General features: G+C 39.5%; 1 protein-coding gene across 1 annotated transcript in view; it reads right to left on the bottom strand.

Moving 5' to 3' along the window:
- Nucleotides 1-21,071, bottom strand: part of PTBP2 (polypyrimidine tract binding protein 2) — an 843,808-nt gene that overhangs the window by 425,823 nt on the left and 396,914 nt on the right. The window lies entirely within an intron of this gene.

Below are 21,071 nucleotides of genomic sequence, written 5' to 3'. Positions count from 1 at the left end.
TCTTGTATGCCAATTTTGCTGAAATTTTTAATCATAAAGAGATGCTGGATTTTGTCAAATGCTTTTTCTGTATTTATTGAGATGATCATATGATTTTTGTTTTTAATTCTGTTTATGTGGTGTATCACATTTAGTGACTTGCATATGTTAAACCATCCCTGCATCCCTGTTACAAAACCCATTTGATCACGGTGGTTTATCTTTTTGATATGTTGCTGGATTCAGTTAGCTAGTATTTTTTAAAGAATTTTTGCATGTATGTTCATCAGGGATATTGTTTCTGTAGTTTTCTTTTTTGGTTTTGTCCTTTCCTGGTTTTGGTATTAGGGTAATACTGGCTTCATAGAATGATCTGGGGAGGATTCCCTTTCTCTGTCTTGCAGAATAGTGTCAATAAGATTGGTACAAATTCTTCTTTGAATGTCTGATAGAATTCAGCTGTGAATTCCTGGACTTTTTTTGTTGGTAAATTTTTTATTACCATTTCAAACTCACTGCTTGTTATTGGTGTGTTCAGGGTATCTAATTCTTCCTCATTTAAGCTAGAAGGGGTGTAAATTTTCAGGAATTTATTCATCTCTTCCAGGTTTTCTAGTATATGCATGTATAGGTGTTCATGGTAACCTTGAATGATCTTTTGTATGTCTGTGGCTTCAGTTTTAATATCTTCCCTTTTGTTTCTAATTGAGCTTATTTGGATTTTCTCTCTTCTTGATTAATCTTGCTAATGATCCATCAGTTTTTTATGTTTTCAAAGAATCAGCTTTTTGTTTCATTTATCTTTTGTATTTTGTTTGTTTGTTGTTTGTTTCAATTTCACTTAGTTCTGCTCTGATCTTCGTTATTTCTTTTTTTCTGGTGGGTTTGGGTTTAGTTGGTTCTTGTTTCTCTAGTTCCTTGAGATGTGACCTTAGATTGTCTATTTGTGCCCTTTCAGACTTTTTAATGCAGGAATTTAGGGCTAGCAACTTTCCTCTTAGCACCACCTTTGCTGTATCCCAGAGGTTTACATAGGTTGTGTCACTATTGATGTTCAGTTTGAAGAATTTTTAAATTTCCATCTTGATTTCATTGTTGATGCAATGATCATTCAAGAGCAGGTTATTTAATTTCCATGTATTTACATGGTTTTGAAGGTTCCTTTGGAGTTGATTTCCAGTTTTATTCTACTGTGATCTGAGAGTACTTGATGTAGTTTCAATTTTTGAAAAATTTATTGAGGCTTGTTTTGTGGCCTATCATATGGTCTATCTTGGAGAAAGTTCTTTGTGTTGATGATAGAATATATATTCTGTGGTTGTTGTGTAAAATATTCTGTAAATATCTGTTAAGTCCATTTGTTCCAGGGTATACTTTAAATCCATTGTTTTTTTTACTGACTTTCTGTCTTGATGACCTATCTAGTGCTGTCAGTGCAGTATTAAAGTCCCCCACTATTATTGTGTTGGTGTCTGTCTCATTTCTTAGGTCTAGTAGTAATTGTTTTATAAATTTGGGATCTCCAGTGTTAGGTGCATATATATTTAGGATTGTGATATTTTCCTGTTGGACAAGGTCTTTTACTATATAATGTCCCTCTTTGTTCTTTTTAACTGCTGTTGCTTTAAGGTTTGTTTTGTCTGATATAAGAATAGCTACTCCTGCTTGCTTTTGGTGTCCATTTGCATGGAATGTCTTTTTCCACTCTTTTACCTTAAGTTTGAGTCCTTATGTGTTAGATGAGTCTCTTGAATGCAGCAGACAGTTTGGTTGGTGAATTCTTATACATTTTGCCATTCTGTATGTTTTAAGTGGAACATTTAGGCTATTTACATTCAATGTTAGTATTGAGATGTGAGGTACTATTCCATTCATCATGCTATTTGTGGCCTGTATACCTTAGTTTTTTTTTTTTTTTTTTTTTAATTGTATTTTTGTTTTGTAGTTTCTGTGAGATTTATGCTTCAAAGAGGTTCTGTTTTGATGTGTTTCCAGGATTTGTTTCAAGATTTAGAGCTCCTTTTAGCAGTTCTTGTAGTGATGACTTGGTAGTAGCAAATTCTCTCAGCATTTGTCTGAAAAAGACTGTTATCTTTCCTTCATTTACGAAGCTTAGTTTCACTGAATACAAAATTGTTGGCTCATAATTGTTTTGTTTAAGAAGGCTAAAGATAGGGCCTCCATCTAACTTGTAGGGTTTCTGCTGAGAAATCTGCTGTTAATCTGATAGGCTTTCCTTGGTTACCTGATGCTGTTGCCTCACAGCTCTTAATATTATTTCCTTTGTCTTAACTTTAGATAACCTGATGACAATCTACCTAGGTGATGATTTTTTTGTGGTGAATTTCCTAGGTGTTCTTTGAGCCTCTTGTTTTTGGATGTCTAAATCTCTAGCTAGGCTGGGGAAATTTTCCTTGATTAATCCGCCAAAGATGTTTTTCAACCTTTTAGATTCCTCTTCTTCCTCAGGAATGCCAGTTATTCTTAGGTTTGGCCATTTAACATAGTCCTAAACTTCTGGGAGGCTTTGTTCATTTGTCTTATTTCTTTTTCTTTGACTTTGCTGGATTAAGTTAATTCAAAAACCTTGTCTTCGAGCTTTGAAGCTTTCTTCTGCTTGTTCAATTCTATTGTTGAGACCTTTCAGAACATTTTGCATTTTTCTAAGAGTGTCAATATTTCCTGAAGTTTTAATTGTTTTTTATTTATGTTACGTATTTCACTGAAGATTTCTTCCCTCATTTCTTGTATCATTTTTTGAGTTCCTTAAATTAGACTTTACCTTTCTCTGGTGCCTCCTTGATTAGCTTAATAACTGACCTTCTAGATTCTTTTTCAGGTAAATCAAGGATTTCTTCTTAATTTGGATCCAGTGCTGGTGAGCTAGTGTGATTTTTTTTAGGGGGCTGCTAAAGAACCTTGTTTTGTCATGTTACCAGAATTGTTTTTGTGGTTCCTTCTCATTTGGGTAGGCTGTGTCAAAGGGAAGGTCTAGGGCTCAAGGCTGCTGTTCTGATTCTTTTGTCCCATGGGTGTTCCCTTGATGTAGTACTCTCCTGGCTTTCCTAGGAATGTGGCTTTCTGAGAGCTGAGCTGTAATGATTGTTATCTCTTTTCTGGATCTATTTATCTAGCAGGTCTACCAGGCTCCGGGCTGGTACTGGGGGTTGTCTGCACAGAGTCCTGTGATGTGCACCATCTGCAGGTCTCTCAGCCGTGGATACCAGCACCTGTTCTGGTGGAGGTGGCAGGGACAAAATGGACTCTATGAGAGTCCTTAGTTTTGGTTGTTTAATGCACTATTTTTCTGCTGGTTGGCCTCCTGACAGAAGGTGGTGCTTTCAAGCAGCATCAGCTGTGGTAGTACAGGGAGGGTCAGGCAGTGGGTAGGGCCCTAGAACTCCCAGTAGTATATGCCCTTTGTCTTCAGCTACCAGGGTGGGTAGGGAAGGACCATTAGGTAGGGGCAGAGCTAGGCTTGTCTGAGCTCAGACTCTCCGCTTGGGTGGGTCTTGCCACAGCTGCTGTGGGGGATGGGGGTGTGGTTCCCAGGTCAATGGAGTTATGTTTTCAGGATGACTATGACTGCCTTTGCTTTGTCATGCAGGTTGTCAGAAAAGTGGGAAAAAGCCGGCAGTCACAGGCGTCACCCAGCTTCCACACTATCCAAAAGGCCAGTCTCACTCTCATCGTGCCCCCATCAATAGCATCAAGTCTGTTTCCAGGCAGTGGTGAGCAGGGCTGAGAACTTGTCCCAGGCTACCAGTTTCCCAGCTGCAAAAGCAAGCAGGGCTTTCATGCTTCCCCACCTGTGGAGTCTGCACACCAGAGTCACACCCTCCCCCAAGTCCAGGCCAAGAGACCTTGTGTTTGGGTGGAATTGTTACAAAGTTCAGGTGGAGATTTTCTTTTCCCTGTCAACCTTTCCCATTTCCTTTGGCAGCCCTCCCCAAGGACCCCGTGAGACAAGGCAGAAATTGTTTCCCAGGGGACCCAGAGAGTCCACAGGACATTTCCCGCTGCTTCCTCTACCCCTGTTTTTTGCTCGGCTCTCTAAATTGACTCAGGTCCAGGTAAGACCAGAATCTTCTCCCGTGATCTAGACCTTCAGGTTCCCCAGTGAGGGTGTGTGTTCAGGGGTGGACAATTCCTCTTTCTTATTTCCACAGCTTTGGCACCCACAATATTTGGGATGTCTCCTGGGTCCTGCAGGAGCAATCCACTTCCTTCAGAGGGTCTGTGAGTTCTCTCAGCTTTTCTGGTTTATTCCTGCAGTAGTTCTGGAGCAAAAGTTCATGTGAGTTTCCACACACTGCTGTGTTTGCATGGGAGCTGCAATCTAGTCCTGCCTCCCATCCACCATAATCCCTCCAAATTCCCCTAACTTTCTTATTTTATCCACTGCCATATTCAGTGAAAGAAGAATATGCATGTTAAGGTGCATATAATTTACCTACTAATTTATTTTTCCTGCTGAACTTTTACGTCAGGTTCTAACATAAGAATATTTCTCATTTTATTTATGTTTCTTATTTTGGACATTTGGATGAGAGCTTTCTTACTCCTTTAAGGCTGCTATAATAAATACCTTAGACTGGGTAATTTATAACAATGGAAATTTATTGCTCATAGTTCTGGAGGCTGGGAAATCCAGGATAAAGGCTCCAACAGATTGGGGATACTGGTGAGGGCCAAGATAGCAGACACCTTCTTGCTCTATCCTCACATGGTGGAAGGGGAGAACAAACTCCCTCAAATCGCTTCTATAAGGGCATAATCCCCATTCATGAGACCTTTGGCCTCATGACTTATTCACCTCCCAAATGTCTATCTCTTAATGCCATCGTACTGGCATTCAGTTTCAATATATAAATTTTGTGGGAATACAAACATTCAGAACATATTAGGAGGTAATGAATTTTTATGTCACTAACAATGTTGTGATGAGCATCCTTGTACTTGCCTCTTGGGACCTGTGTCTATAGGTATGCTGAGTTGTAGAATGTGGCACCCAGAACTCTAAGAAGGCTCCTACAATTCCTTGTACTCTAGTGTACACAGCCTGCATCAACCTCCACCCTTTAGGGTGGCTGAGACTGACTATAAAGGATTTCACTCCCATGGTTAGAATATATTATAAGACAAAGATGAAATGAGTTTCAGATGTAATTAACCAAAATTAGTTGAGTTTGACTTAATCAAGAGACATTATTCTGAGTGAACCTGACTCAATCAGGAAAGTTCTTACAAGGAACTGGACCCTTCTTAAGAAAAGAGATCAGAAGCATGAGGGAGATTTTCCATGCTGGCCTTTAAGAAGCAAATTACCTCATTAACTGCTTATGGAGGGAGCTGTGTGGCAAAGGCCTGAGAGCGGTCTCTAGAAGCCGAGAGTGGTTCTTGTTCAACAACCAACAAGAAAATAAGAACTCAGTCATACAGCTGCAAGGAATTCAATACTGTCAACAACCAGTTTATCTTAAAGGTGATCTTGAAACCTTAGATCTAATCTACTTTCTGTCACTACAGGTTGGATTTTTTTTGCCAGAATCTGTATAATAGAACTTTACAATCTGTACTCTTTTTTCTCTGTCTGTTTTCATTCACCATAGTTATTTTATGACTCATCCGTGTTGCATGTATTAATGGTTTATTACTTTTATTGTGTAGTGGTATTCTAGTTTTTCTGTCCTTGTGAATATTTGATTTGGTCAGTCTTTTAAATTGTAATCATTTTAATAGGCACATAGTAGCATCTCAATGTGATTAATTTTTATTTTGTTAGTGACAAATGATGCTGAATATCTTTTTATGTGCTTATTTGCTATCTATATATGTTTGCTGATGAAGTGTCCACTTAAATCTTTTGTCCTTTTTTTAAATGATTTTTTCAAATTACGTTTTGAGAATTATTTACATTTTGTAGATACACATCCTTTATCAGATAAGTAATTTGCAAGTCATTTTGTTTGTGATTTACAAACATTATCTTTTGGTCTGTGGCTTGTCTTTTTACTTTCTTAATAGTGTTTTTTGAAGAGGGTTTTTAATTTTCATAAAATCCAACATACCACTTTTTGTTTTTTGGATTTTGGCTTTGGTATTGTATTTAGGAATTCTTTTTCTAAAATACCATCACAAAAATTTTCTTTTATCTTTTCTTCTTGAAGTTCCATAGCTTTCAGTTTAACATTTAGGTATATTATGCGAGTTACTTTTTCAATATTGTGGATAGGAGTACTTACTTGGTATATGGATATCCAATTGTTCTAGCACTATTTTTTGAAAAGACTATTCTCCAGTGAAAATTGTTTTACACCTTGGTTAAAAATCAATTGCTCATGTGTGTATCGATCTATTTCTTGACCCTCCATTCTTTTCCATTGTTCGAGTAACCTGTCTTCGTGTCGGTATCATACTGTCTTGATTACTATATTTTTTATAATAAGTCTCGATATTGCAATGTCACTTCTCACTTTGGCAAATCTCTGAAATTCTCTTACTTGATACCGCTTGCTTCCATTTGGCTGACTGTGGTCCCAAAGGTGGGATGATTGCAACTCACAATTTTTTAAGATTCTGATATCAAAATGATAGACCAGAGGATCAACAGCCCTTAGATAGCAATATTCCTCAAAGTGTGGCCTGAGGACCATTCACATCAGACACAACTTTGAAGTTTGTGTGTATGATATTACCATTTACATTCCTGTATGTTTATGCCTGACCTATTAAATCAGAATCTTTAGATATGGGGCTCATGAATCTTTACATTTAGTAAGTTTTCTGAGTGATTCTTATGGACATAAAAGTTGAAGAATTGCTTATGCAACAGTGCTGGAAAAAAAAACCCCTTTCTTGTGCGTTTTTCACATTTGTCACACAGATGAGTAAAGCAGTAAAATGGATGTACTTAGTTAGGTGGAAATAAAGAAAGCTTTAATTTACCTGTTCATTTATTTACTCACTCACTTTTTTATTCAAATGTTTATTTACTATTCATAGATGACAAAGGATAAAGTAGAAAATGTAAAATGTAAAAATGCAAAAACACAACTTGAAGAATTCGTGGAATCTATTTTCAAAGACAGGATATGTTTCTCAAGTATTATTTATGGCTGTCAGATGATGACTCAATGCTCCCTGCAATCAGGAAACAGAGAACATTGTGCTGGAGGAACTGCCCACAAGCATCCCCACCCCCAGACTTTTTGCAGATTTCTTTTAAACAGTCCCAGACCAAAACAAAGCTAAGTTATCCTTAAACCTGTTTAGGATGGGAAATTTTGTGGCCTCCTTCAAACATTAGTTCTAGTGCTGAATAATACCACTTCCTTTAATACAAGTTCCTGAGTTTAAACAGATACAGTTTCTTTATCATGGAAAATTCAAGGAGGTGGGGGGTGGGGAGTGCTGTAGAGCCCATCCTGCCCTGAGAAATATGAGAACTATTAAGAGGCTGATCAAGCTGGGTCACCTTGTTTTCACTTTTGGTCTCTTTTAGTGGTATGTCCACATCATAATGTTTTCTTTGGTTCCCTGTAACTCGCAATCTCGGCTAAGGAAATGGTCTTGAAAACTCATTCACATCAATGGCAAATGATAGATAAATGCACAATATCTCACATTGTAGAACTGAAGTGTGGTACTTCAGATACTGTCAGTGGCAGTGAATCTGCACAGGTCTGCAATCACCTCAGTTCTTGCCTCCTCAGAAGAAAGAATTTGACCGAGGGCCATAAGACAGAGTGAGGGATGGAGGCAAGTTTTAGAGCAGAAGAGCAAGTTTATTAAAAGGCTTTAGAACAAGAATGTGTGAAAGGAAAATAAATCTTGGGGCTCCCAAATCACTAAGCTAAAGGGAAAAGTCAAGCTGGGAACTGCTTGGGGCCAACCTGCCTCCCATTCTATACAAAGTCACCCCTCTACTCACTGAGATAAATGTACATCTGATTGCCTCCTTTGGAAAGGCTAGTCAGAAACTCAAAAGAATGCAACAATTTTCTCTTACCTACCTGTGACCTGGAAGCCCCCTCCCGCTTCAAGTAGTCCCAACTTTGCATTGAGTTGTCCCGCCTTTTCTGGATAGAACCAATATTCATCTTACATATGTTGATTGATGTCTCATGTCTCTCCCTAAAATGTATAAAAACAAACCTGTACTCTGACCCCGTTGGGCACTTGTCATCAGGACCTCCTGAGGCCGTGTAACGGGCGCACATCCTCAACCTTGGCAAAATAAACTTTCTAAATTAACTGAGACCTGTCTCAGGTACTTGGGGGTTCATAAATGAAAGGAAGTAAATTGCACTTGGAAGAGGGCCAGCCAGGCAACTTGAAAGATCAAGTGCCCAGGTTGACTTTACCTTAGGGTTTGGCATGCTTCCGGGTCTTGTGTTACTTCTCCCGATTCTTCCCTTGGGATGGGCTGTCCTCATGCAGAGTGGCCTGCTAGTGCTTGGCAGTGGGGAGCACATGCACAGGAGTTTACAGGAGTTGTATGCATGTTCTCTTGAGGCTTTTTTTTCTCTCTTACCAGTCAAGTGATCCTGTAAGGTCATATATCAGTTAAACTCTACCATTTTGCCTTAGTGCACATGCTTAAGCCCACTCACCCAACTCCTGAGGTCTTATTGGAAAGCTGATCAACAGTTTCAGGTTTTTCTTTTTTTTTTAATTATTAGATGAAGTTTCGCTCTTGTTGCACAGGCTGGAGTGCAATGGTGCAATCTCGGCTCACTGGAACCTCCACCTCCTGGGTTCAAGTGATTCTCCTGTCTCAGCCTCCCAAGTAGCTGGGATTACAGGCATGCACCACCATGCCCGCCTAATTTTGTATTTTTAGTAGAGACAGTGTTTCTCCATGTTGGCCAGGCCAGTCTAGAACTCATGACCTCAGGTAATCCACCTGCCTCAGTCTCCCAAAGTGCTGGGATTACAGGTGTAAGCCACCATGCCTGCCCTCAGGTTTTTCTGTCTATTGGGGGACTGCTTTTCCCTGGCACTGGCTGAGACTAATTCTTATTTTAGAGAGACAGCTTAGCAACTGCCTGACCATCACCTGTTGGTTGACTGACGTTCCTGGTGCAGGGCAGGGGGCTCCTCTCTTGCCCTGCCCATGTTTGATTAGCAAACTACTGTGACAATATCAGAGCTGCGTAAGATAGATACTTTGGTGGATCCTCTCCCGTGTTTCTGAAATTAGTTGCAAAAGGCATTTTGTTATTCTGCTTGCTCATTAGACAGTCTTGCAGACTCTACGATATAAGCTCTCAAAAGGGTCGATAATTAAGACCAGTCACAAAAAATGACTCTGTATTAGAGAATAGACATCACATCTGTTAGGTTTGCAAGATAGAGGACTTAGAGAGCAAGAGAAACTTTACACTCAGAGAATAACTGAGCATGTTAAAAGTTGGGAGGGGCCTTAATATCCAATCATGCAAAGAAATTATATGAGAAATGCATTGTTAGACAATTTCATCGTGAACATTGTAGAGTGTACTGACACAAACCTAGATTGTACAGACTGCTTCATACTGAGGCTATATAACATACAGCCTATTGCTCCTAAGCTACAAGCCTGTATAGCATGTTACTGTACTAAATACTGTAGGCAATTAAAACACAATGGTAAGTATTTGTGTGCCTAAACACATACAAACATAGAAAAGGACCAGTTAAAAGACGGTATATTGGCCAGGCGTGATGGCCCACACCTGCATCCCAGCAGTTTGGGAGGCCAAGGTGGGAAGATAGCTTGAGGTCAGGAGTTTGAGACCAGCCTGGACAACATAGTGGGACTGTGTCTCTACAAAACATAATTCAAAAAAAAGAGAAAAATTTTAGCTGGGCATGGTGGCATGTACCTATAGTCTTAGCTACTTGGAAGGCTGAGACAGGAGGATTACTTGAGCTCAGGAATGCGAGGCTGCAGTGAATTATAATTGCGTCACTGCATGCCAGCCTGGGCAACAGAGCTAGACTCTGTCTAAACAAAACAAAACAAACAAACAAAAAACTAAAAGGCGATATGAGAAACAAAATATGATACATCTGTATGGGGCATTTACCATGAATGGAGTTGGTGGAACTGGAAGTTGCTCTGGGTGAATCAGTGACTGGTGAGTAAATGTGAAAGCCTAGGGCATTACTAAACACTACTGTGGACTTTATAAACACTGTACACTCAGGTGACACTAAATTTACAAAATTCTTTTTTAATAATAGATGAACCTTTGCTTACTGTGACTTTTAAACTTTATCAACTTTTAATTTTTTTAAAACATTTTGACTCTGGTAATAACACTTAGTTTAAAACACAAACACATTATACAGCTATACACAAATATTTTCTGGCTGGGCACAGTGCCTCATGCCTGCAATCCCAGCACTTTGGGAGGCTGAGGTGGGTGGATCACTGGAGGCTAGGAGTTCCATACCAACCTGGCAAACATAGTGAAACCCTCTCTGTACTAAAAATACAAAACATTAGCTGGGCATGGTGGCACGCACCTGTAATCCCAGTCACTCTGGAGGCTGAGGCATGAGAATCGTTCGAACCCAGGAGGTGGAGGTTGCAGTGAACTGAGATTTCACCACTGCACTCTAGCCTGGGCAACAGAACCAGACTCTGTCTCACCAAAAAAGAAGAATTTCTTTATATCCTTATTTTTTAAGTCTTTTTTCTATTTTCAAAGGTTTGTTTGTTTACTTTTTAAACTTTTTGTTGTTGTTGTTAAAAACTAAGACACAAATACACACATCAACCTAGGAGTACACAGGGTCCGGATCCTGAATATCACTATCTTTCACTTCCATGCCTTATTCCACTGGAAGATCTTCAGGGACAATAACATGCATGGAGCTGTCATCCCTTGTAAAAAAAATGTCTTCTTCTGGAACACCTCTGAAGGACCTCCCTGAGGCTCGTTTACAGTTATCTTTTTCAAAAATAAGTAGTAGGAGTACATGCTAAAATAACGATGAAAAGTGTGGCACAGTAAACACATAAACCAGTAACACAGTTGCTTATCATCGTTATCCAGTATTATGTACTAACCTATATTTTTGGCTGGCAGCACAGCACATTTGTTTACACCAGCATCACCATGACGATAGAAATGTTTCAGCTCCATTATAATCTTACAGGATTACTATTATAAAAGTGGTCTGTTGTTGACCAAAATGTCATTATGGGTGCATGACTGAACTGGCCTCATTACATAGATGAGGAAGCTGGGTTCCAGGGAGGTAAAGTGATGCATTCTAAGTCACATAGATGACTAGGGACTATCTGTAATGTGGAAATCAGATACAGCAGCCTCTACATTATTTTGGTAACATAATTATCATGGGCTTACTAATAACCCAAAGCAAGTAAAGAGCATGCTAAATACCTTCTTGTTTCATAATCATGGCAAGAGCTCTGCAGTACAAATGCAAGATAATGTCCTCTGAGTCCAGTCCTTTGTGGGAAGAGGCAGAGTATAAATAAATAAGCAAGTAAGCAAGTAACCTCCAACTCACACTCCCAACAATGAAGAGTTTTAATTTTTTTTTTAATGAGTGCATCCATAGGGGTATGTATGTATATTAGCTTATATTGTGTACTGACTAGAAAATGATCCATGAGATCTCGGAAGGCCCATTCCCTTGATTAGTGGTAAGTTAGGTTAGTTAATTAAGGTTACTTTAATACTAATTAGTCAGGGCTTTAATTATGCTTTCAGAACAGGAACACAGGACTCATATGGTTCTTAGTGACCCAGTTAACTAAAGTGATAGGATTTTTGTCTTTCATCTAATAATGATTCGTGATAAGGAACAGACGGAGAAAAGCTGATCCTAATGGGATTATAGGAGAATTCTTTAACCAGAGTCAACCAGAGAGCAGCAGAAGGTCTGAGATTAAAAAAGCATCCTCTGTAGCTTCTGGAATAGCTCTGCAGGGAGAACAGCCAAGGGGTTGAAGCATGGCTGACTTTGTCACGAAGATTTCCCAAAAATTGGCCCCAAACTAGTAAGTCAATGGATTGTAGAGTATAAGCAATAAATGACGGTTTTAATTGCAGAAGGAGTGTCATGGCAAACAGAAAACTAAGCAGAAAAAGCCTTTTCCCAACCATGGTAGTGGGCTTTACTTACTGAGTGCCCTTTGTATGCCAGACCATAAGACTTGCTGGAACTGTGGAAATGAGCGTGTCAGGATTCCACTTCTCAAGGCAGAGATAGTCTGGTGGGATGGACAGATTTGCAGACAGATAAACTATGCTGCAACATGCTAAATGTGCTCTTGGCAAATCTGTCCCTCCCACCCAGACTGTAAACAGACTGGAATGCATCCAATTTTCCATCAAATTCAGCATGAAAATGTGGTTAACTTCTTGCCAGTCCCAGTACGGTCTTCTGGTAGCTGTAGCCTCTTGTATTCTGGGATAATGTGGTGATAACAATGTCCTCTAACTTGTTTAGGAAGACTTTTTGAATTCGGTGTCCTTTAGAAATGACAATAAGCAATGTGACAACTCAAGACTGACTCGAAGAACTAAATTTGCAGCAAGTCATTGGATCTGTACATGTTTGTGGTTTCAATGGATTATATCTATTTTCCATATTTGCAGAATACTTTGCAATCAAAGTATTAATTAAAGCTCAACCTCAATATTGTACTGGATCTTCACTGGAAGGAGCCATTATGCAGGCAAAGTTAAGGCCGAAGCTTGGAGGTTGAAACACCATTATAGAGAGGGGTGGGGGCAAAGGGGAGGCCAGCCCTGGGCTTTACAGTTTCTAAAAGAATTGCACATTTTATCTACTTGGGGTGGCTGTGGAATCTCTGATGAGACCTGCGGTGCACGTGGAAATTCTGGATACTTTGATGCTGACAAAGACATATTGGAGTCCCCACTCTCAAAGAGCCCCTGCTGGCTTGAACAATGAGCATACAGGCAATGAACTTCATGAACAGGAAACCAGAAGGCCCTTCCCAGGCAGTGGGCTTGGCTCTGCGGATCTCAGAGTCTGTGTAGCAGATCCTAGAGTCTGTGTAGCAAACTCAGTGATAACAAAGATTGAATTTCTTGCCAGCTTTTTGGAATAGGAACTCAAAACACATAGAATTTGTTTTAGAAAATTATAAGTAACGTTGACATTAATCCTGTGTTGTGGCTTACAAATTCTTACACATCACCCCACTCATATTCCATAATAAGCAAATGCATTCTTTGCTCCTGAATCAGGGACATATGTTCTCAGCAGTCTCATTTCTGCATTCTTAGGACCCTTGATACCTACTGCACAAAGCTCCCTTCCATTACCACCGGAAAACTCCCCTTTAGAATCTACATATCTGACTAGAAAGAAGCTTAGACTAGTATTAGTTCTAATGTGAACTCATTTCACATGAACTCGGAACATTCATGAATTCAAATCTACCTGCTAGTATTCTTTGGTACAACCACAGCTTTTATCTGGTACTTGACACCAGGAGTAGTTTGTATTAGTGCTGGAGCAAAACCAGTCTTCTTTGGACTTATTGAGAAATTGGTATCTGTATAAGGTTGATATACAAAGTATTCTGCTTTAGATGGACAATTTGGAAGATTTTCAAGGATAATTTTTGATTATTAAAATTTTGTCTTCCTTTTTTTTTTATTCTAGAAACTAGGTTGGTACAAAAGTAATTGCAGTTTTTGGCATTACTTTAAATTGCTTATTGTCCAGTTCCACATTAAAAGTAATGGCAAAAACTGCAATTAGTTCTGCAGCAACCTAAGAGCTAACTAATATGACACTTGGTCCTTTTACATATATCTTTCTGGAATCACAGAAATATTACTCATTAGATAAATAAATTCTAGTTTTTTCAACTCTATCCCGACGATATTACTGTAATCACAAAAGGAGATGCCACAGAAGTCTGAAGGTGAACGGAAATGCAGATGACAGCAGCATCTTCAAGGAAAGGCATGGAGGATATTTAGGAGTTATCAAATCACAGGTTAGAGAAGTTACAGGAAGACAAAAGATAAGTGCAGATTTGTTTTTTGTGTTTTTTTTTTGGCTTTAGATCTCTGTTAAGCTCGGTGCCTCATACAGTTCATGCCTTAAGTCTCTCTAAAATCATTAACATTATCTTGCAAATAACACACTGTGAGGTTGTGAAACCTCAGTTTGCTTCTCCAGATCTCCCTCACTTCTTTCTGGGACTGTTTCCATTACTGATATTCTGATAGCTTCTGAATGTAACTCTGCAGCCATGACCTCTCTCCCAACCTCCAGACTGTTTTTGAATCCAATTGCCTACCTGACGTCTTCTCTGAATTTCTAAAAGGTCACAAAATAAATAGCCCTCTCCCCGAATCTATTCCCGGTTCTCTCCCCTTTTCAATAATTAGCCAGTTCTCTAAGAGTTGCTTCAGCTAGAAATCATGCAGTGTTTTGTTTGTTTGTTCATTTGTTTTTCTTTCTTTTTTTTTTTTTTTCTCTTTTGAGATGGAGTCTGTCACCCTGGCTGGAGTGCAATGGCACGATCCGGCTCACTGCAACCTCTGCCTCCCAGTTCACATGATTAACCTGCCTCAACCTCCCGAGTAGCTGGAATTACAGGTGCTAGCCACCACGCCTGGCTAAGTTTTGTATTTTTAGTAGAGACAGGGTTTCACTATGTTGGCCAGACTGGTCTCAAACTCCTGATCTCAAGTGATCTGCCCACCTTGGCCTACCAAAGTGCTGGGATTACAGGTGTGAGCCACCGTGCCTGGTCCCATGAAGTGTTTTCACTACTGGTTTTTCTTCACCCCAACATCCAACATGTCAGCAAATCCTGTCTACTCTATCTGCAAAGTATGTCCCAAGTCAGCTAAGTATTTTTCTGTTTCCAGTGCTGCTATCTTCGTTTCAGCACCCACCATCATTTTCCTGAAATACTACCATGGTCTCTAGACCGATCTCTCCACTTCTCCTTCTGCTGCCACTTCCTTCCACGTTCCAGGCTCTACAGAGCAACTGTGGTGAAGCCACAAAAACAAAATTCAGATCATGGCAATTCCTAGCTAAAACCATCTAGAAGTTTCCTATTGCACAGAGAATAAAGTCCAAATGCCTGACGTGGTTTACCAGTTTCTCCATGACTCAATGCCTACTCATCTTCATGAATCACCTTCCGCCACTCTTTCACTTGCTCAAATACTGCGGTTTCCCCTGTGACCTTCTCTTGGGTCTTTGAAATGCCAAGCTTATTATGATCTTCAGGCCTGTGCCCTTGCTGCTAATGCTACCTGGAATGTTCTTCCCTCAGGATCTTCACAAGGCTGATTCTTTTTTGCTTTTCAAGTCTCAGCTCTAGTGGCGTCTTCTCGGTGAGACCTACACTGACTCCAGCTCTCAATTGCATCAACGTCTTTAATTTTTTATTAAACTCATGGATACCTAAAATGCCCTTTGGCTTTTATTTGTGGACTGGTTTATGATCTACCTTCACGTTCCCGTGTCTGTCTTATTCTCTGCCATGTCCGTGGCACCTGATAGGATGTATTCACATTTACTCATGAACAAGTGGTAAATGAATGGATGAAGGTCGCTAAGGTATATTCCATTTGGGTTCATTAATATGGTTTTTTGACCTAAAATGTGGCAATCCCCACATTTTTTTTTTATCTTGCTTTATTTCCCTTTTGGGATACCTGCTGCTAAAACCTCCTCTTGTCCCATAGCCACAGGGATGAGTTTCTGCAGCCTAACCCTTCTTCTCTCCTCACTTCCCCCACAGAGGGGCAGACAATGAACATTTTTAGCATGACCATTTCTAAAGCTGCATCAAGCTTTCTCGAGTTAGTTCAATGAATCCAAACAGTAATGGAACTACTTTTATATGAACCTAAGGAAAGTGCCTTTTGCTTTTCATGGCTGTGCCCAATCTGTGCTCCTGGTTTTAGTGGCCCACTGAGCTCTCAATGAGATAGTTTTTTGAGTATATATATATTTTGCAGTCCTCTTTCCCAAGGATTCAGATAGGAGTTTAGGGCTATTGTGGATCAGGGGAAATATTTGAGAAACAGACTCCATTTGTTCATAAAACATTGCTTCTCACGAAACCGGTTCTGGTCAGGGTCTGGGCCTGATACTTTCAAGGCCCCTGGTTCCTGGTGCAAATAGCTTCTACAGATCTTTCCTCTCTAGGCTGCCAGCCTTGCCTGGATATAACTGGATCCCACCATGAACACAGCTTAAGCTCCAGCTGCTATCCCCAGTCCAATGCCAAAGTGCTATTATAATCCTGACACAGGACTGATTAACCGTGCCTAAGTGGTTAGGAAAGGATTCATGGAGGAGAGACTATTTAAGCTCATTTCAAAGGGTATGCTGAAGAATTTAAGGCAGAGAGGGAAGTGAAAGCAAACAACAACAACAACAACAAAAAATGACGTATATATGCAAAGACATAGAATTATACAATCAGGTTCTTAAGAGGAATTTAGTAGTGTTAGAGTAGAAGAGGAGGGAGAATGAGAAGAGACGGGGCTGGTAAGGGAAGTTGGAATCAGGTCATTTAGGCCTTGTGGGCCCTGGCAAGGAAGTGAGTTTTAACGAATAGGGGAATGCCACTGAATACATTTTTAAGCAAGAGACAGATGTCATCAAAACTTTCTTTTATAAATATAACTCTGGTAGGAGCATATATAATAAATGAAGGTGGGAGAGATTACTGGTAGAGAGATCGGAGAGGGGTCCATTACCAGGGTGAGGCAGAAGAAAAATAGAAACATGGACTAAGGGGATAGCAATAATGGTGGTGGGGAAAGAATAAGAAGGGTCTGATTTAAGGTGTATTTCAGAGATAGCATAGACCTGATTTTGGCTGATTGGCTCTGAGGGATTATGGAAAATAAGTTTCAAGGGTGATTAACCAAATTTTACTCTTGGAAAACTGTGAGACTTAATATGGCATCAATTAAGATAATTAATCCAAGACAAGAAAGAATAGAGAAGAGGAGAGAAAGATGTTTGCCATGCTTCGATAACATAGCCCAGAGGAAAAGTCTTATGTCGTAGATACAGTATTTAAGATTGGGGTTGTAGTGCTACTAGGACAGGAAGATAGGCCACCCCATTGATATTGTTGATGGAATGGAGGAGTAATCTGACACATGTGGCATATTAGTAGTTTGTACTGAGGATTTTGATCTGTATTGAAAGGGTAACTGATCCTCAAAGAGTCACTGGTCCTTGTCTGACATTTACCCGTTCTCTAACTTCCATTAGCAGTCTGTTGGCATTCTTGCACTGAGATATACAGAGCTCTTTGCCTTTTCAATCTCATTGCACAAACACTGAATCACTGTCTGTGCTGTAGGAAGGAGAAACCAATGTTTTGTTTTTTGCTTTTTAAAATGTGTGGTGTTTAAAGAAGAGAGGGGTTGAGTACAGAACTAGGAGTCAAAAGATTTTGGTTCTTTTCCCGGTTGCTCAAGTTAGGTAGCCTTTCCTTTTGTTTTCTTTCTCCTTCCTTCCTTCCGTTTTTCCTTTCCTTATTTTTTAAAACTTTTGTTTCATTATCTGTAAAATCGTGATGAATGGTGGTGGTGATAACATTTTGGCTACTTGGCAGGAATCAAATGTAAGGATCAAGTGGGATAATGTTTACAACGATTCAATGGGTTACTATTTACTTAAAGCATAGTAGCAGCAAATATTATCCAATGAAATTACCTGGTATGTTGTATAGAATGCTCCATGATGCCTGGAGAAGATGACCACATTTCCATACAAGTCAGTTTTGTGTAATAATAGAATAGTGATTGAGAGCAGAGGTTCCGGAGCACACTGTGGCAAGTGGAAGTCCCAGTCAGCCACTTTTCAGTGGAATGATCATAGACAAGTTATTAGGACTCTTGAAATCTTTCCTTCACTATCAATAAAATAGAGACAGTAATTCTTATTTCACAAATTTTATATAATAAAACAGATGATACAAGTATTGAGGATACTGATTTTATCCTGTCACACTTGGGGGTAAGAAATGTCATACGATTCTTCTAAATAAAAACTAAATCTCACTATGAGCAGCCATTCACCAGGATAGTGAGACAGCTACTATCATTCATATTTGTTCTTTGCCTCTAGCCACAGATAGTTGTTTCCAAAGAATCTAGGAGTCTTACATTGTGTCTGGAAGGAAAAAAATTCTCAACTCCTCAACCCATTGTAGTTGCTCTTAGATGCTTATAGTTCAACTCTAATAGAAGAGGCTCTGCTCATTCTGTGTCAAGCTTGGGTGTAGGGGCCTTTGCTAAGACTGGCAGGTTCAGCTTTTAGTACCCCTAGTACAGCATACATTCACTCCAAGGCCTTGTATCTTCTGTGAGAGCAGAAACTGAATTAGGTGTGGATCTTCACTACCTGCAAAACCAGTCAAAACCCCCACCCCTTCCCAGGTTTGGGGTATCTCCCTGTCTTTCAGGTTCAGAATATTTGGCCTCTCTGCTTACATGCTTTCTCCACTCAGCCTTGGCATTTTCCAGGTAATTTCTCCTCAAAGGATCTTTAAAAACAATGTTGCTATTTCTTTCCTGGGGGGTATGGTGAATAGCATATTTACCCAGTTGATGTTGTCATGTGAAATCCCTGGTTTATGCATATAGATCACTTATCATACTTCTTGGCACAAGATAAGTGCTCTATGAATGGCAACTGTGACGGAGAGCTGCTGTCTTTCCTGAACTATCTTCCAACTTCCTCAAGCTTTACAATCCGGCTCTGTGCCCAGGAGGCTGACACACAGGATGCATCATTGAGTTCCCATGTTCTCTGGCTTCTGGTTAGACTCTGTCTGTAGAGGGAAGGAGGGACAGGGAGAAGAATTAGGTTGAGGAATTCATTCTCCTGGCTGCTCCCTGTGGAGTCACATGTAGCTGCCTCACTCTGTGGCAGGCTACAGCTTTTGCTAGATGGCCCATGCTTCATGGTCTTTTCTCTTCTTTTCCTGCCTCTTCATGCCTTAGATATGGTGACAGCTCCCGTGGTTACCAGCTCTAGAGTATTACCCCACCCTTTGTCGCTTTTCCTCCTTTGGTAAATAGTTCCCATCCTCGTTATTCTTTATATATATATATATATATATATATATATTTTTTTTTTTTTTTTTTTTTTTTTTTTTGATGAAGTCTCGCTCTGTCACCCAGGCTGTAGTGCAATGGCTTGATCTTGGCTCATTGCAACCTCTGTCTTCCGGGTTCAAGCAATTCTCCTGCCTCAGCCTCTTGAGTAGATGGGATTACAGGCACATATCACCACGTCTAGCAAATTTTTGTATTTTTAGTAGAGGCAGGGTTTCACCATGTTGGCCAGGCTGGTCTTGAACTCCTGGCCTCAGGTGATCTACCCACCTCGGCCTTGCAAAGTGCTGGGATTACAGACATGAGCCACCACTCCCGGCCTCTTAATAAAATTTTTATTTTATTCAAGTATTGAGTTCTTAAGTGCTTCCTGGATCACTTCTCAAAACTAGAGGGATAAATGTTGAGGCCAATCATAATCATTTTATTCTCATGTCAGCAAAAGATGGTCATGTGCTGTACTTGTCAGTTAAATAAAAGAAAGAGGGTTCCTGGGAGTACCTCAGAAGGTTTTCTTTACCCTTAAAAAGAGACACCTAATAAAAGCTTGTGCTTTTTAAGTTTACATGTTGTTGTGTATGGAAGTGATAATTGGAGCCATTGGAGCCATCTTGTGACCATGAGTGAAAGCAAAGAGAAAATCATAGAGAAACCTGACATTGTTAAGTTGCTGAATTAAGTCCAGAATTTCCTGCTGTCAAGCTTTTGTTATAGGATATAATTAATTTCCTGTGATTTAAATGACTTCAGTTGGAGTTTTATGTTACCTGTAGCTAAAAATAGCCTTGGGGATTAATCCCTATCTCTCTTTACACTTGTTTGTTTTTAGTGCAAAAACAATTCTTGATAGAAAAATAATTATTTTCAATTGTTCAGTAGCTGCTATTTTTTCTACTGCGTTTTATTTTCAAGTTAAGACCATAAAATAATAAAGAACATTTGAATCTCTTTAAAGTGAATACTTCTAGCAGTATAAAATTTCCGCATCATCTGAGAATGGCACACTTCAGAGATGAGTGGGATAGGAAGTGGGAAATCTGCCATTTCAACATATGTCAAATAGGGGTTAAACTTTTCTTGAGAGAACAAACAAACAAACAAACCATCTATAAGATTACAGAAAAAATGTTACCTTGCTTTTCTTAGAATTTCAGTTTTACTGTGGAAATTGTGAAGTCTGAAAAGGAAAAGCTATTTGCTTACAGAATTAAAAAACAGACAATCCTGGAGACTGGGAAACTTTAGTATCAGCCATTCTATCAATTACTGATTTACAATTTGCCAAATGCTTGGAAAAGTTCCTGGCCTATTGTTACCATGATGTAATTATTTGTTTAACATATTTTCTAGCAAGAAAAGAGAAGTAGAAGCCAGAGTGATAAGTTTTCAATTTCAGATACAGGTCAGAGGTAAAGGAGTCATATAGCTGGATTTTCCAGGAAAGACCCCATTTCTAATATGGATTGATTCATTCAGTTCTACTTCAGTGACTCAAGTATCACAGAACGTAAAGACCATAAGTCATATGACTCATCTCTTTTTTTTTTTTTTTTACCAGGAACTCTACCAGTTGCGCAGAAATAATTACAATTTCATAAATCCCCTACCTTCCTTAGGGAAGGTACATTTCCTTCCTTCTAATGCCTTTGTCATACAGAGACAGAAAATAAGGAAAAGATATCTGGGGATGGGAAAATGCTACTATCAACATTTATTCTGTTTCCCTTCTTTTTACTCCTCATTTTCAATTTTGTGTGCCAACTCAGGTAACCATCCTCCCACAAACCTACACTGTGGTGGGGAACAAGGAGGGGGCGGATGTTGGCTCTGATAAATAGCTGCCTCTCTTTCTATGCCTCTGCTACAAGGTACTTACTGATACAAAAATAAAAAAGAGTACTAAACGTAGTATCCAGTTTTTCTGTGTAAATACAAAAAAGACATTATTATTGACTGGGTTCTATATCAAGTCGG

Source organism: Macaca thibetana, chromosome 1, assembly GCF_024542745.1.
Source record: "Macaca thibetana thibetana isolate TM-01 chromosome 1, ASM2454274v1, whole genome shotgun sequence".
Classification (NCBI taxonomy): Eukaryota; Metazoa; Chordata; class Mammalia; order Primates; family Cercopithecidae; genus Macaca; species Macaca thibetana.
This window is presented reverse-complemented; position numbering and strand designations above follow the sequence as displayed.